This window comes from Balaenoptera musculus, chromosome 5 (assembly GCF_009873245.2).
Source record: "Balaenoptera musculus isolate JJ_BM4_2016_0621 chromosome 5, mBalMus1.pri.v3, whole genome shotgun sequence".
In the NCBI taxonomy this organism is placed as follows: Eukaryota; Metazoa; Chordata; class Mammalia; order Artiodactyla; family Balaenopteridae; genus Balaenoptera; species Balaenoptera musculus.
In genome coordinates this window covers 47,762,614-47,789,647 of record NC_045789.1, presented here as the reverse complement: position 1 = coordinate 47,789,647, position 27,034 = coordinate 47,762,614, and the positions used below count along the sequence as shown (strand labels likewise).

The 27,034-nt window shown below is 44.6% G+C and overlaps 1 protein-coding gene across 1 annotated transcript in view; it reads left to right on the top strand.

The window, feature by feature from the left end:
* SHROOM3 (shroom family member 3) overlaps positions 1 to 27,034 on the top strand; it is a 320,936-nt gene that overhangs the window by 126,745 nt on the left and 167,157 nt on the right. The gene's annotated exons all lie outside the window — the stretch shown is intronic.

Sequence of the window (27,034 nt, the reverse complement as noted above, 5' to 3'; positions counted from 1 at the left end):
TTTTGTACTCTTTTTGCAAGGCTCGTGTAAGCCACTTGAAAGTCAGATTCTTTCTTTCTAGGAGAAAGGATGCATGAGATGGTGATGCAAGTTCGACGCTGCCTGGAAAACAGTCATTTAATTTGATTCTTGCCTCAGAGGATTGTTGTGAGAATTAAGTGAAAATATGTATGTTCAGTATATAGTGTAGGTGATTAAAGGATAAACTCTCCTGAAAATAAATTGCATATTTGTGAAATAAGTTACCTCTTCAAAGAAGCCCATTTTAATCTCTAAAACACAGCACACGATTGGAGGTCCCAGTGAATGGGAAGGCTGTGTGGGGATATGGTCTTTCTGGGCATAGGGGGCAGCATGTCTGATTCAGAACAGTACACAGAGGGTGGGGAAACGTGAGACCCTTTTTAAAATGAAATCTTACTCCTGAACTTTCCCACCATCCCTGCAAATTTGATACTGCTTCTCCCCTTCCCATTCATTTAGACTATGAGTTGACGTGTTGGAAGGGAACGTTTATTTTTTTATTTTTTTAAAGTTTAATTTTTATTTATTTATTTATTTATGGCTGTGTTGGGTCTTCGTTTCTGTGTGAGGGCTTTCTCTAGTTGTGGCAAGTGGGGGCCACTCGTCATCGCGGTGCGCAGGCCTCTCGTTATCGTGGCCTCTCTTGTTGCGGAGCACAGGCTCCAGACGCGCAGGCTCAGCAATTGTGGCTCACGGGCCTAGTTGCTCCGTGGCATGTGGGATCTCCCCAGACCAGGGCTCGAACCCGTGTCCCCTGCATTGGCAGTCAGATTCTCAACCACTGCGCCACCAGGGAAGCCCCAACGTTTATTTTTTATTCGACTGAATATATGTGTTCATGTGTGAGGAGACGAAGGGGGTAAAAGTAGATCACATTTTACTGGGAAAAGTGAAATTGAGGAGAAAGGAGGGTTGAATTCGTAAAAACAAACAAACAAACAATAAGCATTTGCCTAAAATATGTGTACTCCCAGGCTTCGTGACTTGCCCTGTGTTCAGACTCAAATTTCTGTCCTGAATCGGATCATCAGAATTAGAAGGGGCCAGAGTGAGAATCTAGGTTTTGTCCCTTTCACCCCACGGCTCTGCCTAGAGGTAGAAATGAGGGAACTGCACCCAAAGATGTGTAGGGACTCGCCCAAGGCCACATGCGAAGAGCCAAAATGAGGATGGAGGTCTCTGAGAAGCAGGTCTTGGGGCGTCTTGGCATCTCGAGCAGTGAGCTAGTGCTTTCCACCCAGCTGCCTCCTTCATTTAGAAATATTCGTGATGCTTGGGCTTCCCTGGTGGCGCAGTGGTTGAGAATCTGCCTGCCAATGCAGGGGACACGGGTTCGAGCCCTGGTCTGGGAAGATCCCACATGCCACGGAGCAACTGGGCCCGTGAGCCACAATTACTGAGCCTGCGCGTCTGGAGCCTGTGCTCCGCAACAAGAGAGGCCGCGATGGTGAGAGGCCCGCGCACCGCGATGAAGAGTGGTCCCCACTTGCCGCAACTAGAGAAAGCCCTCACACAGAAACGAAGACTCAACACAGTTATAAATAAATAAATAAAAGAACGTGAATTTCTTTAAAAAAAAAAAAAAGCAAACTGGGCTATTCATTTCAGTAACAGTCAAGTGGTCTTAGTTTGCATTCAAAGAAATATTCGTGATGCTTAAAAAACAGGCAAAAAGGGCTTCCCTGCTGGCGCAGTGGTTAAGAATCCACCTGCCAATGCAGGGGACATGGGTTCGAGCCCTGGTCCAGGAAGATCCCACATGCCAGGGAGTAACTAAGCCCGTGCACCACAGCTACTGAGCCTGCGCTCTAGAGCCCGTGAGCCACAACTACTGAGCCCACGTGCCACAACTACTGAAACCCGCACACCTAGAGCCCGTGCTCCGCAACAAGAGAAGCCACCGCTCACCACAGCTAGAGAAAGCCCGTGCGAAGCAACGAAGACCTAACTCAGCCAAAAATAAATAAATTAATTAAAAAGAAAAACAGGCGAAAAACAAAGCCAAGAAAAACCCAAATAAACTGATTTTTAATTCATCTAGGAAAAACTGAAAGGAGAGGCGATTCCCCACTGACCTTGAACTTCCTGGGGAGTTCAGAGGAAATGCATCTCACTGCTTTGTGCACCCCGCTGACTTGCTGACTCAAGGCCCTCCATCAGCCTCTGGAAATAAAACTACTTGTAGCCTTACAGCTGCTTCCTCCCTCGTAACAAAAATGGTGATGAAATTAAGTTCACCACCGCCCTCAGCCCATGCTCCCCCTGAGGAGACCATCCCACATTTCTGAGGGTTAACAGGGTGAGATGACATTATCGGAATGGAATGGGGTGGGTGGCTCACACACTTGCTACCTCCGTGTTAGGTTTCTGTGACCTTTTTATGTCTAGATTGAGTTGTGAGACTGTAGCTCACCCAGGATTTGCAAGTCAGTGATCTTGTAAGATGTATCTGGTAATGAACGGAATGCTTTAAAGGCCTTCTTAAAGAATACAAAATGAACTATTCATAAAAAAAGGATTTTGCAAATCAGTTCCTTTTCTAACTCATGGTTACATTTTATAAAACACACATACACACACACACACACCTGCCTGGCTCTATTTCCTTAAAAAAGCAGCTGTATTCTTAAATCATCTTAATCTTACTCTGCTTAACCACCTAATGTCTCTTTTTAAATGTTTTAAAACAATTTAAAGAAATAGTTCATTAAGAGCTTTAAAAAGTAAGTTGAACAGAACTCCCTACTTTTAAAGCCGCAAAGTTTGAAGGGAGGGTGGAAACTTTTCTAGAGCATAAAAAGCATCTGGTTTTTTTTTTTTCCTTATAAATTGGCAATCTCTAAACCAGCCTGCGCAGCACCAAGTTGCCGCTTCTCAGATGTGAGATGGCAAACAGCCTGGGAAGAGAAGTCCATATCATGGGGATTCCAGTTGGAGCTCGGCTGTGTGCTGGCCGTGGTACCATGAGGATAGCTCAATCCCTCTGAGACTTTAAGTTTCTTCTTAAAGTAGAGAACAGTAATATCTTCCCTACTGAGTTGCTGTAAGGGGAAAATAAGATAGTGTATATGAAAACGGTTCATTGGAATAAAATATTGAATCATTATTCCATGAGAAGCTTCTGTTGTGTAGTCTCAGCTCACGAAAATTAACCCGACTGCATGCTCTTATGATTGTTCTATTTAATGCACTAATTTGACTTGTTTGTGCAGATGAGAACATAGGGCTTTAAAGTTTCTGATTAGAACCTTTTCGCTAAGAGGAAGTGTAGTTTTAAAGATCGTACCAACGAGGCCCAAGTTCAGAATGAGGATTTAAAGAAAAAGGCCATGTTCTCTGGAGAACGTGAGTAGGAAGCGTTCTGATTCTGAAGCAAGTCAAAGCTCCTGGGCGGGACGACTGCGTACAGAATAGGACCCTCTGACTGCAGAAGGGGGTTCTCAGGCAAGTGTCTTTCATCTCCTGGTGCATTGAATTAAATGGTCAGGTGCTATGGGCACACGTGTGTAGCACAGGCTGAGCAATTGGAAAAGGTGGTGTTCTTTGGCACCGTACGTGGCGTTTGGGGAAATTATGATGTCAGAAAACAGTTCTCAGGTGGGCAGGCATGAGCCGAGGACAAATAGAAAAGGAACAATAATCTTTTGATAGACGGCTGCAAAACTGTTCTTTTTTTAAAAATTAATTTATTAATTTATTTATTTATTTTTGGCTGTGTTGGGTCTTCGTTTCTGTGCGAGGGCTTTCTCCAGCTGCGGCAAGTGGGGGCCACTCTTCATCGCGGTGCGCAGGCCTCTCACTATCGCGGCCTCTCTTGTTGCGGAGCACAGGCTCCAGACGCGCAGGCTCAGTAATTGTGGCTCACGGGCCCAGCCGCTCCACGGCATGTGGGATCCTCCCAGACCAGGGCTCGAACCCGTGTCCCCTGCATTGGCAGGCAGATTCTCAACCACTGCGCCACCAGGGAAGCCCCGCAAAACTGTTCTTGAAGCTCCAAGTACTCACTAGGTGCACAACAAATGTGGCTTCTTCTACCTCGCCCGGACACAGAAGCCACATGAGAAAGATTTTTGTCCCCTGTAAGTTCCAAGAATTGTCTCTCAAGATGTAAGAGAGGGCCCCATGCTGTGCTCTATGGCTGAGTCCTCTGTGGAGGTGCAGGCAGGGGGTGTGGGAGCCCCAGTGCCCTCTGACGAGACCCCTGAGCTGTGGTGGCCGCCAGTATGGCGCCTCCCACCTCCGCGCCTCCCTAACGCTTGTGATGACCCTCTCACCCCCGCTGCCCACACCGGTGCTTCACTTGTCCTTTCGCTCTTCTGCACTCTTCAGTGTTTCACTTGTGCAAAGGCTGCAAATATCTGGGACGTGAATACAGACCCCAAGCTGCGGTACGGTTTGCATCCCATCTGAAGACCCAGGATTAGACTTCCCCAGAGAGGAAATCAGGATAACTGAGAACTGTGGTAACTTACCCCTTAAACATTTTTTCCACTTGAGCAAGTGATTGAGAGGAGGGAAAGGAGGCAGCTGCAGTGGTCTTCGACCCCCAGAAACTTCTCCAGGAGGCCTGGCATCATGGGAATTTGCTCAGTATGCTTTGAGGAGGTATTTCAATCCTGCTGGGACCAGACTCAGAGCAGTTTTTGGCTTCCCTGGAGTCTTAGGTTTGAATGTCACTGTCTAGAAGTATAGTATTTGATTTCCTAACCAGTTGTTCCTTCCCATGGAAAATTCATGTAACACATTATTAGGTTTCCTAAGAGGTATGCAATAAGACTCCCTTACTGTAATGAGAAAAGGGACATTTTTCCTGTAGCACATAATGATAACTGCTATTTTTATTCATTGGGTTACATATGCTCACTGGCTACGCACTGAACTCTAGCCACATACAAAGGAATGCTGTATTGTTCCCCACGAAGGAGGTTTGATGATAAAAGACCTGGTTTCATTCCTGGGATAACACAGTTTTACTTCAGACAAATGTATTCCAAGCAGGAGTCACCCCTCCATGCCCAGCCATTAAGGGCTCTGTTTGAGCCTTTGTAGAAGGATATGAAGTCTCCGTCCTGAGATCACACAAAAGTTATGGTGGAATCCTTTTCCCCAGTTCTAAATCAGGGTGCGTTAGCTAGAAAAAATTGGTTTGGGTGATTCTGATTTAGAATACGAGCCAACTTATAATTCTGCATCCTTGCATCAAAACAGCTTAAAGCTGGTCTGTCTCAAACTTGGCTACACGTTGGAATTACCTAGGGAGTTAAACAAACTGATGCCTGGCTCCCGCCGCCAAAGATTCTAATTTAATTGTTATAGGGTGCAGCCTGGCTTTGGACATTTTTATAGCTGCCCTGGTGATTCTAATGGGCAGTGAAGTTTGAGAACCGCTGGTGTAAGCTGTAAGTTGAAATGGAAAAGAGAAACCATGAGTTGGTAGAAACTGAGAGGGAGAAGAAAGGCAGAGTGAAAGGGGTCATAAGGATAGTAGCGGGAGGAGAATCAAGAAGGCAAGTCAAGGGGCTTCCCTGGTGGCGCAGTGGTTGAGAGTCTGCCTGCTAATGCAGGGAACACGGGTTCGAGCCCTGGTCTGGGAAGATCCCACGTGCCGCGGAGCAGCTGGGCCCGTGAGCCACAACTACTGAGCCTGCGCGTCTGGAGCCTGTGCTCCGCAACAAGAGAGGCCACGATAGTGAGGGGCCCGCGCACCGCGATGAAGAGTGGCCCCCGCTTGCCGCAACTAGAGAAGGCCCTCGCACAGAAATGAAGACCCAACACAGCCAAAAATAAATAAATAAATAAATAAATAAATAAATAAATAAATAAAAGAAGGCAAGTCAAGAGAGGCAGTGAGTAGAGCAGAGCCTTGTGAATGGGGGCAACTAAGGTGCAAAAACAGAGCCCCTGCTGAGGTCTCTGAACCATCCGGGACCCAGAGAGGCCTGCAGGGAAGGGCTGCTCCAGCAGTGGCTCCTGCTTTTGCATTTGTATGAGATCTGTTTCTCTCTTACTGCTACATGGAGGTGTCGCTTCTTTTTTTTTTTTAACATCTCTACTGGAGTGTAATTGCTTTACAGTGGTGTGTTAGTTTCTGCTGTATAACAAAGTGAATCAGCTATATGCATATGTATATCCCCATATCCCCTCCCTTTTCCATCTCCCTCCCACCCTCCTTATCCCACCCCTCTAGGTGGTCGCAAAGCACCAAGCTATTCTCCCTGTGCTGTGCAGTTGGTTCCCACTAGCTAAAGCTCATCAAGTGATGTCACTACTGACAAATGGGTGTGGGCAGGGGAGCACTTGTCTGGCCTTCCCTGGGAACACCTGTGACCTGAGCCGTTATCACGTGCCATTGCTCCAGGAGTTCATTTTTACCAGCAGGTGTTGGGGCCACCATTTAGAGCGGGTAGACCCATACCCATGACACTGCAGTTGCCGTGTTCACTCTGCATGCCGTCTCTGGATGGTGCCCCCATGAAACGAACCATGAAAGAAAGATGGCTTGACGCCATTGAACTTATTCAGTCTAACGGGATGTACTACGTGAAGACAACGTCAAGAGTTCCCGAGTGAAAGAAGCATATGAGCTTGTTTCATTTACTTCATCTGTTCCCGGTTTTTAAAAATCACACTCTGGGTAGCCTCAGCACCAGTCCCCCATTTCTTGAGACCCAGGGGTAGAGAAATAGTTTCTGGAAAGGATTGTTAAAAACCACCCACTACACATGTCCTTAATGGTACATCAGAGCTTTGAAGGTCCTGGCAGTTTTGTCCTGTTCTAGATAATTCCACTGTCTTGCTGACCCCTTTCCTTTTGGATTATGTATTTTTATGTCTTATTTAATTATAACTGCTCCAAGATCACAGGTATCCTAGTGAGGTCCTGGCAAGAGGCTTAAAGTATAGGTTTGGGAACTCTAAGAACCTCAGGTGCTTAGCCTTCCAAAGGCTGGGAGCCCCCTGGGTCTGTCTGACTGGACATGACCCCTGAGGCTCTTTCTCCTTTGACCGTTGCTAATTAAAGTGGCAACCTCAAATATGTGTTCACTGCTACCTGTCTTCTCACGGTTCTGTTACCTCTGGCATCCTAGCGTGTAGAGCCTAGTGTGTCCTTGGTAAAATTATACCTCTAAGACCAGCCTTATTATGCCTCTGCCTCTGTCACTAACATGTTTGTTCCACTGCCCGCTGGTCTAGAGCCCCACGTCACTGTCTCCACTTGCTGCTAGATCATTTGTACAGTTTGTCGGTGCATTTGAAAAATGCAGCTTCTCCACTCACCCCTCATTCTGCTGTCAAGCTCCTGTCTGATGCTGCGTTGGCTTGGTGGGTGGGAGGTGTGAAATTATCCTCAGAACGGTTGCTTGATTAGTGTGTTTACTGTTTATGTGGGAGGGTTGCTATGTTGTTTTCATGAAGACTGTGGCTCTAAGGAGCATTTTGAAAGGATTCTTTGGAATGTTTCTTTAAAGGTGACTCTTAGGAATCAGCCACTGTTATTTATTGATTGTAAATAAGTGGGGCCTGCGAGCCCTGGACACCTGAAACAATCTTTCACGGAGTTGTCACGGGAGTGAGATGTGTTTCCTAACCTTCCGTCCTTCACCCTCATAACTTAAAGGAGCAAAAGATGAAAGAGAATCATTGTTTTTCACTAGTGGCTGCATATTACTTAAGTTTTTTCAAAAAGTAAGTTAAAAATTTTTAAATCAATTATACCCTTTTGACTTCCTCCCTTGCTTCCTTCAAGTATTTGCTCAAATATTAGCCTACCTTGTACAGCCAGTTGAAAGTTGCCGCCCCCTTCCTACCATGTCCCCAACACTCCTTATATTTTATTTTCACCTGTGAGACATACACTCATAAAGTTATTCATTCCGTTTCCTCTCATTAGATTATAAACTCCTTAATGGCAGAGATTTTGTTCTGTGTGGTGTCCCCAGTGCCTGGAATGGTTCCTAGCACATGATATGTACTCACTGAATATGTGTGAAGGAAAACATACCCAGTGAAAACAAAAGCATACCCAATAGCAGCTGTGTGGTGCAGTGGACGGGAGCCCAGGCCCGGAGCCCGGTTGCCTGACTTTGAATCCCAGCTTTAGCATTTGCTCGTCGACTGCTTTAACCTCTAACATGGTTTCATCATCTGTAAAATGGGTGTAATAATATCTCCCTCACTGGTGTTTTAAGTTGCTATATAAACATCGGCTGTTATGAATTATGTCACTGAACGGGGTTAGTCTTTGTGCTTGCGTTGAGTTCGTCGGGGGCACTGTCTCTAAGCTGAGGTGTTTTTTTTTTTAATAAGTCTAGTTTTATTTTTATTTAAAAAGATTTTTTTTTACATCTTTATTGGAGTATAATTGCTTCACAATGGTGTGTTAGTTTCTGCTTTATAACAAAGTGAATCAGTTATACATATACATATGTCCCCATGTCTCTTCCCTCTTGCATCTCCCTCCCTCCCACCCTCCCTATCCCAACCCTCTAGGTGGTCACAAAGCACCGAGAGCTGATCTCCCTGTGCTATGCGGCTGCTTCCCTCTATCAGCTGCGGTTTTAAAGCTGGTCGGATGCAAGCTTGCTGGCCATGAGCCACCTTTACCATCACATGGTGACCCCTATCTGGGAGTTAAGGCAACCCAGAAGGACACCGAAACAAGGATGCAGATGGATTCCTGAGGACATTGTTTGAGACCCTGGACCCAGTCAGATCCAGTCAGACCCTAGGCTTTTTGGTTTTGTGAGCCAGTAAACCTCCTCTATGCTTTAAAAAAAAAAAAAAAAAAAAGAGAGAGAGAGTTCCTTGGGATGGGCACAGGCTGAGCTCCTCCTCCCTGCCATCTCTGTTCCCTTATGGTCAAGAGTCTCATCACCAAACTGACCATGCTTTTCACCAAGGCAGGATCCCGTGTGAAGGCATTCTCCCCTCTGTGAAATGAGACCGACCGGATCCCTCCTGCCTTTGCAGCCCCGTGCCTCAGTGTGGTAGCCCTCTCCAGCCCTCCCTTGGGGGTTAGGTCCTGGGAGCCTGGCTTTCGGGATGCTCCCAGTGGCAGGGCCCGCCTTTCACTGTGCCCCCAGCTTCTGCGAGCCTCACTGGAGCTAGGGCCTCTGCGGTCACCTGTCACGTGGAGGCTGGGATCCCTTTCCAAGCCCCGCTCCAGCGGCAGTGCTGGGCACTGGTTGCGGGCACTGACTTGCAGTCGGGCAGGACTTGGTCTGCAGGCCTGCCCCTCACTGGGAGGGCTGGGCCAACTGCCTTCACCTCCCACCTTCCTTGCTTTTCCTCTGGAAAGTGAGGACACTCATCCCTACTTTGTGTGAAGGTTGTGACAATAAAGATGACACGTGTGAAGAAGAAACCTGGACTCTGGGTTTGCTGCCCCTCCCTTCAGTCAGTGACTAGCTGTCCAGCAAATGCTTGTGAGTGGAGGCGTTTCCATCTTTCATTAAGAGAAGTGGTTTCTTCCCTACGTCTCGCACAGTTTTACCCTACGTCTCGCCTAGTTTTACTGCCCCAAAGCCCAAAAGATGTGGTGAGAGAGCACGATTCACGGCGGGTGGGGATTATGTTTCCTGCCAGTGAAAGTCAAACTCAAACTGGACAGAAATCAAATTTGTCAGAAGAAGAAAGCAGTGGGAAAAGGTGACCTGCTGATGACTGTAGATGTAAGAGAACTTTAGTATAGAGGTGGGGGTCAGAGGTCGCTAGCAAAGCCCCTCTCTTGACCCCCTGAGGGGCAATTCTGGAGAAACTGCTGCCTGCTTTATGGAAGTCAAAGCACCCAGAAATGGAAGGTCTACCCATAGGTCCCAGGACCAGGAACACAGAATTAGGAAAAGAAGCCAAGTTCGCTAACATGCGTCAGCTGTGTCAGGGCACACACCTCCAAGGCCAGGCTCTTCTTTCCTTTCATCTTATGGCTTTTCCTTTCTCGTTGGTGGCAGGAACTGTAATTTGGTTTGTTTATGTTTTATTTGATGATTCTCCCTTCTCACTCTTCAGCATCTTTCATGTTTCATGTTATCTTCCTGTAACAGTTCTTGCTCAACGTATGAAACACGTTTAAACACATTTAAACAACTTGCATCAAAATCAGCTGTCGTCCCCGTTTAACATGCAAATCCCTGTACTCCCCTAAATCAGATTCTCTGCTGGGGGAGCATGCTTTTTAGCAAACTTGCCAAGGGATTCTTTTTTTTTTTTCCGCAGTTGCATTTTTTAAAATTAATTAATTAATTTATTTATTTATTTTTAGCTGTGTTGGGTCTTCGTTTCTGTGCGAGGGCTTTCTCTAGTTGCGGCAAGCGGGGGCCACTCTTCATCGCGGTGCGCGGGCCTCTCACTATCGCGGCCTCTCTTGTTGCGGAGCACAGGCTCCAGACGCGCAGGCTCAGTAGTTGTGGCTCACGGGCCTAGTTGCTCTGCGGCATGTGGGATCTTCCCAGACCAGGGCTCGAACCTGCATCCCCTGCATTGGCAGGCAGATTCTCAACCACTGCGCCACCAGGGAAGCCCTTGCCAAGGGATTGTAATGCCCACCGAGGCACACAGCCCGCAGCACTGGGAGGTGCGCCCCGGCCTTCCTCTGGCTGGGAGGTCATTCCTATGGATCTTTCCTTGTCTCTTTGACACACATTGGCTCAAAGGATGGGATCAGTGTCGATCTGAGCAACTCCATGGTTATTCCTTGAAATGAAAGGCTAGCTCCACACCTCTTCTTGGCCATGATATATAAGTAAAATTCAAAATTCAGATTTTCAACTTTAAATAGAGATCTGGTATGGTTCTTGTCTTCTCGGAGCTCCTTCACAAACATTTTAGAACACAACCCCAATGCACAGAAATGTTCAAAAACAGCAGTAGTGTGTGGCCTGCCTTCTTTCCAAGGGCATGATGGCTTGCAGCAGTTTCTAAAAATAGACCTTTCTGATCCAGGTCACTAAGCAGGAATGGCCTCTGTGTCACTCTGTTTACACAGTTTTACATTTGACACCTTCATAACAAGAATACTGACTTGATGAGACCTGAGGGCCCTCATTGGTCTGTGGGAATTCTTGGTGAGGGCTGCGTCCCCACAAGGCCAGCGGTGTTTGGATTCAGGGCCCTTTCAACCTTTGCTTCATGATTCCTCATCCTCTTTCCATCACTGTCTCAAAGTCAGGGGCAGAGGTCAGAAACTCCAAGTCATTCCACGAGATCCTAACGAACAGAAAAATAAGCTCACGTTCAGGAACGTAAGACCCACAGTGTTTTGTTTCGTTTAATCTGTCTTGCATTTTTCCTCTTTGCACACTTGTGAGTTTACAAAGCATCATATAGTTGCAAATGTAAGTTCGAGACCTTTCAGTAGAATGTTCAGAAAAAACTTGTCTTTGATTTTTTTTGGAACAGCTCTGCGGTAGTGAGAGGTCTTCTCTTTTTGTACAATAATTCATGGCACCCCTAACCTGTCCCCTAAATGCAGATGACATAACTGGTATTATCAATAGAATGAAAATTTCTTGGGATTAACATTCTAAACTTAAGGACATGGGATAAAAGAATGGGGGCACTTGACATTGAATATACATGATGTGATTGAACTGGCCCACTGGGCCTTCATAAGATTCATAGTATCAGGTTCTGAAGAAGTGGATTAATTTGGATCAAACGCAGAATGCTATCTCTAGGAATCAATTTTGATTTACGAGTTAGCTTGCCACCTCTAAAGAAATAATTCTTGTAAGCTCTCACCTCTTAGCTTTGGGTGTTCTAAGCATTTCATTACCTCATTTAATTCTTACAACAACTCCATGAAATAGGTATTATTATTACTCTATTTTACAGATGAGGAAACAGACTTTTTAATAGGGTAGCCTGGCCAAGGGGACACATCTATTAAGTGTGGATTTGAACTCCGATCTATCTTACACAAAAGCCCAGGCTTTTGAGTCAGGTGAGCTGATTTTCTGTGGTTGCTCAAACCCCGAACCAGTGTGGGTTCTTCAGCCCCTGGGCAACCACAGTTGGGTTCCATCAGTGCTTTCATTTGTTTTGCTTTAAAGATAGTACTCACTGGTGCCTTTTGTTTTTCCAGCAGTGTTAATCCACATTCCCTTAAATAAATTAACCCTCCCATCTTGTCTAACTCATTTGATGGGAGCAAGTCTACATGCCAATAAAAATAGAAATAGGAGAAACAGCGCAGCAAGAAGGGAGAAGTGACAGAGGGTTTTATGGTTATTAAGATATGAATATAGGCTCATCATTTTCTATTCTCCCCCAAACAAGACAAAAGAGCCCCACAACTTGATTCCAATCACAGTTTGTTCTATAATTTTTAAATGGTTGAAATATGTGATTAATATTGAGATGCTGGAACATCCATTGTTTTATAAGAGAATGTTTGAGATTTTATCACTTCTCTCCCAAATAGTAGATGCTTGATAAATGATGTTGAATTTAAGTGCTAGACTTATGAGTACTTACCCAAAGCCCTAGAAAACTCTTGTCCATGGCAGGATGGACTAATCCAACTTCTGAAGAAGGTGCAGTTTGTGTTTTTGGTCTGTTCTGGCCAGCACCCGAATGAAGCCCCCTGGCTTCTCCCCGTCTCAGTACCTCTCAGTGCTCTCTGCACACCCTACCCCGTCTCTCTCAAATCTCTCCTTTTCTAGGAATTGTTCCTCCACACCTGCCTCTTTCCTGGCTCCTCATTCAAACTCACCTTTCCATTTCCTGTTCCCTCAGAACCTTCCCGGGGGATGACTTGCAAAGCTCCAAAGACATGGGCAACAATAGTTGAAGTCCTTTGAGAACAATACAATCTTACACTAATATAAAATGGCAGTAATAAAGCTATTGTTCATATTTTTTAAAGTGATTTTGCAGGTTATCAGTATCTTACCATTAAGGAATGTGTTCCCAGTGGTGCTATCTCTGTGACAAATTGGTTGGAGCTATCTGTGGGTAGGGGGGTCTTGTCATTAGAAGCCTTCAAGTCATGGACAGAAGGTGACCTCAGCCTCAAAAGGCTGGCTTTGGTCATTCAGCCAGTGTGGCTGACACAGACCCCCGGAGGACTCCTCCCAGTGCAGCCAGCAGGGAGCCTTAGTGGCCAGGGATGGGGGACCCTGGGGACGAGGGTGAGAAGATACGTCAGCTATCTTGACAGTATAATTAAAATGCTCATTTCACAATTTTGGAAATCATCCAAAAGGTGTATTGTGATAATTTGAATGTGAATATCTACTTTTGAATGTAGTGTAAAGAAAGTGATCGGTATGTTTCAGGTAAGGATTTGCCCCTTTGTAGCATTGTCTGCAGGGCAGGTTTTATCCTGAACTAATTTTTCTCTGCTACTGGATTGTTTCTGAAATATTAACACATGCTTGAAACCCAGCATGTGCAAATTGGGGTTTAGCTCTGTCAGTTGCCCTCGGTTGGCACAGTAATGAGACTGTTAGTGACTGAGATTTGTGGGCTGAAGTAGGCAGTGCCATGCAGGGACACTAATAACTTTATCGCCATGTATACCCATGCAATAGTAGGTCCCATGTAGGGTTACCAGATTTAGCACATCAAAAAACAGGATGCTCAGTTATATTTGAATTTGGCAAATAATTTTTTAGTGAAAGTATGTCCCGGATTTTATCTAACAACCCTAGTCACATGACAGCTTAGATACAGGGAAAAAACATGCAGGTTCTTTATCTAAACTTTTTTTTTTTATTGAAGTATAGTTGATTTACAGTATTGTGCTAGTTTCAGGTGTACAGCATAGTGATTCAGTATTTTTGCAGATTATATTCCATTAGAGGTTATTACAAGATGATGGGTATAATTCCCTGTCCTGTACAGTGAATCTTGGTTACTTATCTATTTTATATATAGTAGTTTGTATCTGTTGATTCCCATACTCCTAATTTGTCCCTCCCCCCTCCTTCTCCCCTTTGGTAACCACAGATTTGTTTTCTATGTCTTTGAGTCTGTTTCTGTTTTGTATTTGCATTCATTTGTACTATTTTTTAGATTCCACATATAAGTGATATCATATGGTATTTGTCTTTCTCTGTCTGACTTACTTCACCAAGCATGATATTCTCTAGGTCCATCCACATTGCTGCAAAGGGCAGAATTTCATTCTTTTTTGTTGCTGAGTAAACATATATGTGTGTGTGTGTATATATATATATATATATATATATATATATATATATGTCACATTATCTTAATCCAGTCATCTGTTGATGGGCACTTGGGTTGCTTCCATGTTTCCATGTCTTGGCTATTGTAAATAGTGCTGCTATGAACATTGGGGTACATGTATCTTTTTGAATTAGTGTTTTCATTTTTTCCAGACATATACCCAGGAGTGGGATCGCTGGATCATATGGTAGTTCTGTTTTTAGTTTTTTAAGGAACCTCCATACTGTTTTCCATAGTGACTGCACCAAATTACATTCCCACCAACTGTGTACGAGTGTTCCCTTTTATGCTGCCAAAACTTAATCTGGTCTTCCTCACAAACTCACACTTGCTGGTTAGCAAGGAAGCAAAACAATAAAGTTTAGTCCTAGCCAAGTAAAAAAGCTAGCCTGGTCTAATCGTTTGAATAGTCAGTCCATTGGGGTAGTACTCAGTCTCTAACATAAAATGCACCCTCTCTCAGATGTAATCTTCCGTCTTCACTGTCCAACTGCTTTGCCAAAATACTGTCTGGGGGGTTGGGCAGTGGTGAGTACAGGTCTTTGGACACACTATCCCCTGGTCCCTAGGCTCTGTCTTGGTCTTCCTTGTCACTGCTGGCCTCTACCACTGAATTCTGCAGCTAGTGAATCCATGGTCAGCGTTGGCCTGGGCAATGCCCCTGGGGATCCCTGGCAACCTCCCACTGGCAGACTCGGCCCTTGCTCAGCTCCCATTAGCTTCAGACACCTTAGCGTCTACCAAGTTCTCCATCCCAACAACGCCTGATCCAGGGGTCCACCCCAGGATCATCTCACCCATCATAGCTGCCCCATTCCACGTGTACTGGTTGGCATCCGATGTCTCTCTAAATGGAGCTGAGCCAGGCCCTCCTCACAGTGACCTTCTCCTGGAGTCTCCAGCAGAGCAATGGAGCCAAGCTTCGCTGACACCCTGGACATTCCCCTCACTTTCCTTGCATGCTTGCCCTGTTCTCCCTGAGACCAGAGAGGTGAAACCAGAACTTGGTTCTGACTGTGTGACTTGCCACCAATCTCCCCATCATTCCCACAATACCCTGGAATGGCAAGGACTGGACTTTCTCGCTATTTCTTGCTCTGCTCTATGCTTCCCTTCTTCTATAACTGCAAGTCTCCTGTCTTAGGTGGGAAAACTAATTCTAAAAGAGACACACACCCCAGTGTTTACAATGACACTGTTTATAATAGCCAAGACGTGGAAGCAACCCTGGTGCCCATCAACAGATGACTGGATTAAGGTGACGTGACATGTATATATATTATTACTCAACTACTTTGTACTGTAGGAAATCTTTGGTAATTGGAATCCTCCAGGCTTAACCCTGAGTGGATCACAGTGGTTCCCAAAAGTGTGTTCACTGACCAGGCCCTTCTATGAAATGCAAATTCTGGGGCCTTCCTCTAGATCTACTGTATCAGAAACCCTAGGGTTTTGGCTGAGTAATTGATGGTTTATCAAGCTTTCCAGGTGGTTCTGATGCACCCTAAAGAACCACAGCTTTAAGGATTTCAGCAGATCATCTCATTCCCTCTCTTATGGTTTCCAAGCCCTAAAGTCTTATTAAACAGACCAGGACTTCCCTGGTGGTGCAGTGGTTAAGAATCTGCCTGCCAATGCAGGGGACACGGGTTCAGGCCCTGGTCTGGGAAGATCCCACATGCCGCGGAGCAACTAAGCCCATGAGTCACAACTACTGAGCCTGCACTCTATAGCCCACGAGCCACAACTACTGAAGCCCGCGTACCTAGAGCCCGTGCTCCGCAACAAGAGAAGCCACCGCAATGAGAAGCCCGCGCACTGCAACGAAGAGTAGCCCCGCTCGCCGCAACTAGAGAAAGCCCGCATGCAGCAACGAAGACCCAATGCAGCCAAAAATAAATAAATAAAATAAAGAAATTTATTTTAAAAAAAACAAAAAATACCAGACCAAATACTCCCCCTCAATCTAGTTGATTGATTAACGTGCTATATAAACTTGAAACATTTTATGGTTAAGAAAAGGAATTTGCAAAAGGAAGGAAATTCTGACACATGCTGCAACACTGAGGAGTCTTGAGGATGTTATGCTAGGTGAAATAAGCCAGTTACAAAAAGATACTGGGCCTCCCTGGTGGCGCAGTGGTTAAGAATCCGCCTGCCAATGCAGGGGACACGGGTTCGAGCCCTGGTCCGGGAAGATCCCACATGCCGCGGAGCAACTAAGCCCGTGCGCCACAACTACTGAGCCTGTGCTCTAGAGCCCACGAGCCACAACTACTGAAGCCTTCGCGCCTAGAGCCTGTGCTCCGCAACAGGAGAAGCCACTGCAGTGAGAAGCCCCCACTTGCCGCAACTAGAGAAAGCCTGTGAGCAGCAACGAAGACCCAACGCAGCCAAAAATAAATAAATTAATTAATTAAAAAAAAGACAATTACTGTATGATTCCATTTAGATGAGTTACCTAGCATAGTCAAACTCAGAGATATGAAAAGCAGAATGGTGGTTGCCAGGGCCTGGGGGAGGGGGGCGGGGAGTTATTGTTTTATGGGTGCAGAGTTTCAGTTTTGTAAGGTGAAAGGAGTTCTGGACATGGTTGGTGGTGATGGTTGCACAACAACGTGATTGCACTTAAAACCACTGAAGGGTACATTAAAAATGGTTAAGATGGTTAAATTTTATGTTATGTGTATTTTACCACAATTAAAAATTTTTTTAAATAAAATTAGAAAAAAAATTTGGTGACTAAAGCAAAGATTAAAGTTGTGAGTTAAAAATGGCTTAATTTCTTAAGCAACAGGTATTGATTTGAGGAAAGGTCGCATACCTAACTCGGCTGGTTATCCATGGACCGCAATCCTGGGCATTAGAGTTCAGATCTAAATTTTGAAACAGGTGCTCCTCATAAATTTGGGTATTTCACCAGATGTTAGTTGAGTTTCTGAGCTACCTAAAGTAGAAGAAGCTGATTCAATAGCTCTGACTCTAGAGTTCAAATAGGATAGGTGGTCTCACTGTGGCCATTGAGGTAAAAGGTAATATATGTACTTGGAAGTTTTGCATATATCAGACTAAAAAGCCTTGGGCGTGAATGAACTCCTAGTGGCTTATATCATTCTACATGAGAAGTATTGGTAAGCTTCTCCCCACTTGTTGAAAGGATGAGCCACCGGGAGAGCTCTGTCTCTTGATTTGACTAGTCAACCATCTAGCTCCCTTTATTGTTGTCGTTTGGCATCAGGTGAATGATCCCATCTTCCCTAGAGGCAATAACACAGGGGTGGTATTGGCAGATAGTGGGGCTTTTAGTTCCTCTCTCCACCTCCCAATAATATGCATTAGTTGCCCACCCAATAAAATAATATTCTTTGCTATAAACAATTGATGTTTTCTCAATCTTGTTAAAGGATGAATGAAGGCATCTTTAGAAAATGGCTCTGGTTTTACTATGCGGAGCACAGCTTCAAGACAAGTTCCCTGTAACTCCTGCACTATCCCCTTGCCACCAGGGAGCCCCTCTTAGAGCAAATTTTGTAGCCACAACTGTTCTAATCCCATTTTCGCGCTACACAAATTTCCTGGGAGAGAGAAAAGTCTTTAAACATCCAAATCTGCCTCCTGTCTCAGAACCATATTCATACAAGACAATGTTCTCATAAGCCCCAGGAAATTAGTTTAGGTAAATAAAGATAGATAAGACCTATGCTAAATATATATATTTATTTATATATTTATAAATTTATATATTACCATTGTGTTCATTAAGTTATTTTATTTTGACAGAGGAAGATTTGTTTATCAAATTTGTGAGTAATACAACAGCACAAAGGAGGGACAGATTATAAAATTATAATGTCATTTTATTTCTTAAATGAGATGTTAGCATGACTTGCTCTCAGCAAGCCCAAGGTGGCTTCTAGTGACCACAGATGACTTTCTGGGTGTTCATGAACCATCAAATTAATCTACAGATTTTTTTTTTTTTCTAGAGGTCTATACGAAATCCACCTGTCCACTGTTTCTAGAATCTATTACCATCTACTCCTCCACTTTAAAAAAATCATGATATTTTTCTCAGACTCTCATATTTTCCACTATTTCTTGACTATTGTTCACCCAGAATGGTTCCAGCATCCTATCTTCAAATTGCTTCAATATCCTGGGAAGTTAATTTGTTGGGCCTCGTAATCAGGTTTGTTTTAAACATATCATCATCATCACGATAACTAACATTTATTGACTTTTTTATGGTCAGACAATTGAGTGTCTTTTTTTTAATATAGTTGAATTACAATGTTGTGTTAGTTTCAGGTGTACAGCAAAGTGATTCAGATATATTTATATATATGTGTATAAATATATATATATATATATATATATTCTCATTAAGTTGTTTAAAAAATAAAAGTACCTAGATAATAAAGGTCAGCTTTCAAACCACCACCACCAATCCTTATAAAGTGAAGCATGAACTCCTGGTCAGATGCTAAATTCAATAAGGTTCATTATGTTCCTGGTTAAGAACTGAAATTTATGATATTCTTGTGGAAGAGTTAAGAAAATACACCATTTGGTAATTTTATGGGTAGGCCATGTGGTCCAGTGGAAAAGTACCTGGGCTTTGTAATAGTCCTTTCTTTGAACCTAGACGTTGTACAAGTTGGCTGTGTGGACCCAGCTGCATACCTACCACGGTCAGGTTTTCTTTAGCTGTACGGCTGGAATACATTTTATCTAAATTTGTATCTCAGAGGGGTTTTGTGATGCTTGAATGAGACACTCTATGCAGAGTGACAAGTACATAGTTGGCCTATGTTATTCGCACAGGAAATGATAGTTTTCGGAAAGCAAAGATGCATGTAAGTCAGAAGCATCAGAACTTGAAAAGCACTGGGCTAAGTGTGTGGTGTTGGGTTTACCGGGACTCTTTTTTGGTTGTCCCTTTATTTGTTTAAACCCAGTTTTATGTCTTTCAGACCTGAAGCAACTACATCTGGTATCAATTTCTTGTGATTAAGATTTGAACTAGGCAACAACAGGCAAAGCTAATTGATGATGGAGGTCAAAAGTGAGGGCAGGGAGTCTGGAATAGGCTGGAAAAGTCTGGAAAAAGCCGCATGAGGATGCTGGAAATATTCTATATCTATATCTATATTGCTGTTTACATAAGATAAGTGCACCTGATACACTCTGTGTATGTTACGTCAATAAAAGATTTAAAATGATCTAAACTAGGTGTACATAAGGATCTGAAGGTCAACATATACCAAATCCACTATTAAAGCTAGTCGACTCAGTGAATTTAATAAAGTTCTTTGATTGAACTTTAAAACAGAATTTGAAAACTACATCTCACAAGTATTTAGCCTGCAGACATTCGTTTGATCTAGAAGTATTTGGCCTGCAAACATTTGTTTAATCCTCACTAAAAATGTGGGAGCTTGACACAAGAATCTGGCTTCTGGAAAAATCAGGTGATATGACAGCAGTGGGTTGGAGCCGGGTATACCCACATCAGGTGAGGTGTACCCCCTCCAGTTTACTTTGGGGCGCCGGTGCTTCCTATGAGCTGACATTGCCACTCTGCCCATTGACCCTGCCTGCCTGGCCCAGTTGGCATGTGAGTTTCCCAGCCCGGTAGCTCAAACACTGGTTTCCCAGTTATCTTTTTTCATCTCCAACCAGTTGTCCAGACTGAGTCTTTTCCAGTAGAGGGATGGTTGGCCATTTCCAACACTAAACTGGGGTAGGAAATCACTGTGTCTTACCCCCTTTGATCTCTCCAGTGCCCAACATAGCAAAAGCACTCATGAAATGTTTGCTGACCGGGTGAAAATTCCACATAATGGGCTGACTGCCTGCCTGTGTGGGTCTCCTGTCATATTTCTTTTCAAGGAACGTGTGTTTGCTAGCCCCACTGTGATTCAAACTGCCTTTTTCAACCGTAGACAAGATGGAGGGTTAGGAAAGCGAAAGGAAGAATGTTCTCCACACTGTCCGTTTAAATTATGATTGGAAGCAGGTTTTATTATACCAAATTATCATCAGGCTAATTGCTTGACAGCCTCTCTCGTTACTGCTGGCTGGCGCCATTCAACTGATCTACTCAGCTGATATGCGGCTGGGGGCCGTGTGGCACATTCTCCCTAAGGAAAAGTCTGCCAGCTGGAAAAATACCTCAACATTGTACATGCCATACATATCCCATTTCTAAGTCACAGCAGATCTGGCATGGACAGTAGTGTTTAAGGGCATATTCTTTGAGGAACTTCCCTGGTGGTCCAGTGGGATCCCGGGTCAGGAAACTAAGATCCTACATGCCTCGGGGCAACTAAGCCCGCACACGGCAACTACTGAGCCTGCACACAACTGGAGAGAAGCCCTCACCTGCAACTAAGACCCGACGCAGCCAAAAATAAATAAATTTAAAAAAGAAAAAGGAGCATATTCTTTGAAATCGGACTGCCCAGGTTCAAATCCTGTTACCACCACGTGCTAGTTTTGTGATCTCAGGCAAGTTTTGAATCTCTCTGTGCCTGAGATTCTTCACCTGTGAAGTAGGTGTAATAATACTACCTCCCTAGTTGAGCTGTTGGAAGAGTTAAAATATGTAAAGTACTTGGTATCCTCCCTGATACAGAGTAAGCACCCTGCTAAGAAACTAAATACGAATATAAGTCTATAAATGTAACTGGTATTTGTTGTTACCGTCACACCTTACTCATTTTTTATATTAGCTGTGTAATTTTCCTAGAGATTGAAATGAGGCATTAAGGATACCGTAATTTGTGTTCTGCAATGCTCCTTCTCCAGAGTTTTTTTTTCATCCCCGAGGGTAAAAGGTGAACCCAAACGTAATTCCTCTACCTGTTATTCTTAGCACTAAATGGTAACTTGGGGTTCCCCATTGGGGATGTTGGGACTTTGAAGGGATGACTTCAAACCCATGCCTTTATTTGCTACCTTCTGGCCACTAAGATTCTTCTGAAGAAATTCTTTGGTTTCCCCAAAGAATTAGAGAATGTAAAGAGAGAAAAAGAACAAGAGTGATGCGATTACTTTAGGCCTGTTGGTCTCTGTGGTCGGAGACAGCACAATATGAGCAGAATTAAACTGAAGAAGTGTGACTGTCATCAACAATGTTAGCAATGAGAAAATATCATGCTTTCTGATGTATCATAAATGCTTTATGTCCTGCAATTATTATACAGGAAAGGTATTGTGTAATAATACTTTGGACTTAACTGACATCTTTTATGACACTCAGAGGACTATAAGCATTACTTATCAACCTTGATGTCAACGTGTGCTCAGACTGGGATTAACAAAATGTTCCCTTGAATACAAAGTGAGCATGGCTCAACTGCTCTGTCTCCACTTGGAGTGTCCTCAAGGATCTGACTCCTTTAGACACACTTGGAGTTCTCTACCAAATACCATTTCCCATAAAATTGAAGGAAAATGGACTAGAAAGGAGAACCTGAGCTTATTGTTTCTCTCTAGGCTCACTGCCCAGTTTTCTTTCAGCCTGGAACCTCTATGTGGGAATTTGCAGAGTTGGGCTAAACTACTGAACCCACATGTTTATCGTCACCTCGGTCATTATCACTATCCTTGCCGGTGTGATCTTTTGTACAATACCTCTTATTTTTGACGACATAGTATGATTTCTAAAAGTGAGATGTGTAGGGTACAGTTCTACCTGAATCGTTTACATGATTTTATAAAGTTTAATTTATTTATTGAGCATCTAATATATGGCCAGTCATTGCTCTAGGTGCTTGGGACTCAGCCATGGTCTGACACGTCTCTGTCCTCATGGAGTCGACATCCATGTGAGGAGAGGAAATGAATAATGAACGTAATACATATGTAAATTATCCAGTATGTTAGAAGGTGGTGAGTGCTCTATGGAAAGAAAGTAGGTCAGAGACCAAGAGGCTGTTTCCATCTCCTCCATTCATAAAATTATTTTAATTCCTCCTGGGAGTACTGAGAACAAACTTTTTTGTGGGGGGGGATATAGGAAGTGCCTATATTATTTATTTATTTATTTTTATTGAAGTGTAGTTGATTTACAATGTTGCGTTAATTTCTGCTGTACAGCAAAATGATTCAGTTATACGTATGTATACAGTCTTTTTTTTTTAATAAATTTATCTATTTATTTTTGGCTGCATTGAGTCTTCATTGCTGCATGTGGGCTTTCTCTAGTTGCAGCAAGCAGGGGCTACTCTTCGTTGCGGTGCACAGGCGTCTCATTGCAGTGGCTTCTCTTGTTGCGGAGCACGGGCTTCAGGCACACGGGCTTCAGTAGTTGTGGCACTTGGGCTCAGTTGTTGTGGCTCGCGGGCTCAGTAGTTGTGGCTCACAGGCTCTAGAGCACAGGCTCAGTAGTTGCGGCACATGGGCTTAGTTGCTCTGCAGCACGTGAGATCTTCCCGGACCAGGGCTCAAACCCGTGTCCCCAGCATTGGCAGGTGGATTCTTAACCACTGCGCCACCAGGGAAGTCTGTATACATTCTTTTTTAATATTCTTTTCCATTATGGATTATCACAGGATATTGAGGACAAACTTTTAATTTTAAAAAACATACTCTGTGAAAGTACTTCGAGGTTCTGGAGTGTGCCATAAAAATACAGGCAAGTAAGTGCCCTACAGCAGCAGTCCCCAACCTTTTTGGCACCAGGGACCGGTTTTGTGGAAGACAATTTTTCCACGGACCAGGGTGGTGGTAGTGGGGGGATGGTTCAGGCGGTAATGCGGGCGATGGGGAGCGATGGGGAGCAGCAGACTTCACTGCTCGGCCTCCGCTCACCTCCTGCTGTGCGGCCCCGTTAGGAACCGGGCTGGGGGTTGGGGACCCCTGCTCTACAGGCATCCAAATCTACCTTACACAGTGGATGTCTACCTTACAACTGCTGGAGAACAGTGTAACTGTTATGCACAGACACAGACACAAAGAAATTGAAAATAAATAAGGAAACCACATTTTCTTCATTATTTAGTGAGGCTTTCTCTCCATAGACCCCCATCTCTAACCACAAACAAGCACCCTACAAGGACATGTGCAAATCATTAAGGACAAATACCATGGAAGTCTGGTGTTCTGAAATCAAGGCCATCTATCTTGGTCTGCAGTTTATCAACAGAGTAAAATAAAACTCTCCTGCCTGTGGGTGTTTAAAAGGTAATCAGAAGGAAACAGGATGTGCCTGAGTAGATGCGCTACTAGCTTTTAGAGAAAAGGAAAAAGAAAAACTCCACATTTATTCAAAAGCTCATCTAGTATATTCTTTTTTTTCCCTTCACCACAGATATTAGTACTGGGAAGAAACTTAGTGATGTTCTAGATTAGTGAGGACTTGAGCCCAGAGACGATAAGTGACTCGTTCACAGTCACTTAGCAGGTCAGTGGCAGAACCAGAAGGAAGTCTGGCCCACCACCTCCTGGTCCGCTGCTGTGGGTTCCACAGCTCTGCTTCCAGATTAGATCATCAGTACTTCTTTAAACCTGGATTGCCTAACCGTCTACAGCTGATGGCCAAAGAAGCTAGGAGGTAATAAACGAGAAATCTAAGGTGTTGGTGAAAGCGTTCCAGATTCGTAGTAGAAATCTGAAGTAGAGCGAGCAAGAAATAGAAGATGCGGCTGAGGGCAGGGTTTGGGGGGCAGCATGGCGAAGAGAGTCTCTCTTCCACATGAGGGGGTTGCGGGGTGCTGCACATTTCAGTGTGAAGAACTTTCTATGCGCCAAAGTAACCCTTGCTGACTCTGAAGGGCAGTGCTTCCAGACTTGAGGACCCAGGCTACACTGTCCTTCCGCCCACGCGTGGCCACTGCACCACCAAAGGGTGATAGGGACACACCGTGGACTGTCACTTCAGGTCCTGGTGAAGGTGGCAGAGTGACTGCCCTGCTGATACCACCACTATGAGGTAACAATTGAGGTCTTCCCCCAGGCCGGGCACTGTGCTAAGTGCTTTGCTTACGTCATCATGTTCTGTCCTCACATCAGATAGGTTCTATTATCAGTCCCATTTCAGAGGGGAGAAAACTGAGGCTTGGAGAAATTTAGTTATCAGCTCAGGGTCACAAAGCTAGTGGATGCCAAAGTCAGAATTCAAATTCTCCTTCATAGGGGGCAGTAGTTCAAAGCATGGGCTCTGGGGTCAGATTGCCAGTGAGGGAATTCCCCCCCCCCCCCCCCGCCACCCCCGATGTTTGCTAGCTGTGAGGTGTTCAGCACATTCCTCAGCCTCCCCAAGCCTCCCTTTCCTCATCTGTAAAGTGGTAACAATAATTATAGTATTTACCTTATAGAATTGTGGCGATTAGAGAATGTAACATAGTAACTGCGTATTGACACGTAGTTAATTAGTATTTGTGTAGTAGATAACTAGTTCAGCTACAGGTTGAATCACATGAAATTGCTATTGTAGTCGACCAAAAATTGTCAAATATTGACGATTTCATGTGGTTCAATCTAATACTGCATAGGCATTCACTCTTTGTAAACATAACAATGACTTTCTTATTCATCTCATAATTTGTGAAAGGACAGGTGATTTGATTGCTTCAATAACAATTTTTCTTCTATACTTGCCTGCTCATTTTAGTTTCTCTGAAGAACCACATAAAGATATCTTTTCTTCTAATGTAACATAGCACCCATGAGAACATACACAGTGACATAGTTCCTGGAGCCACTAATCCCTTGAGGATGTTGTCATAGGGAGCTCGGACGGGAGTAGATATGAAGTGAGCTTAGACTGCACAGAGCTGGACTAGGAAATGACTGGTGAAATGAAGAGGGGGTAGACGTCTGGCTCCTTTAAACCGCTGGGCATGTCCCGCTGGTTGAAGGAATGGCATTCCCATACTAGATGGCCGATTGTGATAACCAGATGTCAAGCAGAGCCATTTGTCACTGTGCACTGTGGAAACCAGCTTCTGCTCAGTGGCAGGAGGTTGTTAAATCTGACACATTCAAAATGAATTTTGTGGCCCGGCTGCCCTTGAACTCTGGTTTGGTGAGAGTAGCCTGTGATGGAAGGACACGCAACTCAGTTGTGGTGTGTGGGAAGGCGATAGGGTGGGAGAGGAAAACATAAAGCTGGGATAAGAATTTTGCCTTTTTCAAGGAAAGAAGGCTACTTCTGATAGAATGCATCCAGGGTGCAAGATCCAGTGGAGGTTCCTCTTTTGAAAGAGGGTTCTCTGTCCCCGCGACCACCACTGTTTCTATCCCACACTTGCCTCAATCCTGTTTCCTTAGATTTCATATTATAGGCATAGAGATAGCTCTGGAATTCAAGGGGAGCATTCTGGAGAGACAGCCGCCTTGCTAGTTAACACAGGAACAATCTCTAAATACAATTAGTCTCACCTTTGAAATGTATTAACATCCTCAAGGATGCTTCAGACTTTCTTGGTGTCTGGAGTGGAAATTACTACTGTGTTTAGAGTATAATGCCCCCTGTGATGTCAGAATTTTGCAGTGTGTGTGTGTGTGTGTGTGTGTGTGTGTGTGTGTGTGTGTGTGTGTGTGTGTGTACATGCTCCCTTTCCTTCTTTCCACATCTTAAAAAATTAATCTGGAAGTCTTTTGAAGCTTCTATAGCAAGGAGGTTTACAGATTATGCGTGGATCCTGTGATCTGTTTTTTCCCACCATGGCAGCCGTAAACTAATGAAAATGCATTTGCATACCCACGAATTGAGACACACTTGGAATTGTTTTCTTTCTGTGTGCTATTGCTTTTCTCTCTCTGTGTGTCTGTGGTTACTGTTAAGCTCACCCCTACAGTCTGGGGCAAATACCAGAACTTGAAGAAAGCACTGCTTCTCCACACAGCTGCAAAGGCCTGCCATTTCAGAGGCTCAGATGATAGTTGTACGTGAAATTCCTTTAACAAAATTGCAGTTCAGGAAACCTGTCAGGATTCCATGCACAAAGGTGAGCTGCGTGGCACTCCACTGGGCCGAATTTTCAAATGCAGTGTCTTGTTGTTGTTGTTGTTTTGTTTTGTTTTTTTACAAGCACTACTTTTATAAATTTTTGTGTCTGCGGGGGTGGTTATAATATTGAACGTGATCGCTGGAAACAATGACTGTAGAAAGAGTGTCCTTTTTGAGTCTCCCTCCCCTCCTCCTAGCTTCTGTGAGAAACTGTTGCTTGCAAAAACCATAGCTAATTAAAAACTGAACTTATTCAGCTGCACAGAAGCCCTAGTGGGGACCAGCGAGGGGAGGGAGGAAGAGCAGGCAGGGGAGCCCTATGAGTGAAGCTGCCAGCGCCATTCATTCTGTTGTCCTTCGCTTCGATTTAACCGTCATCACGGTGCATCGAGTTTTTTGTGAGTCCAAGGACCCTAGAGCGACCTTTGGCAGGAGAGGGCTTACCCGTTGCCACGGGCTCTGCTCGCAGCAGGCTGACAGGCAGCTTCTGCAGAGTGCGGGCCAGAGCGCACAGGGCTGCGTGCCCACGGCCGCTGTAGAAGCTGGTTCTCGGGTTCTGGCCGCGTGTGCTTCCCCTTTCATCAGGGGGCCCGCTGCTGTCAGGCAGGCCGGCCGGCGATTGGTTGGGAGGAGGGCAGTCATCTGAACTGCCTTTTGTACTTGGCTAATCAGGGCAGCCGTCTGACTGCAGGTTCGGAGCGGAGGTGCCTGGGTGGCGTCTGACACCTGTGTCTTAGCTCTCGCCTTCCCGGGGCTGCTTCCCGGGGTCCGGGCCGGAATCGTGCCTCTATGCCACCTGCCCCAAGCCACTGAGCCCCCTCGGCGGCCGGCTTGGCCCAGTGTCACGCTGGACAGAGA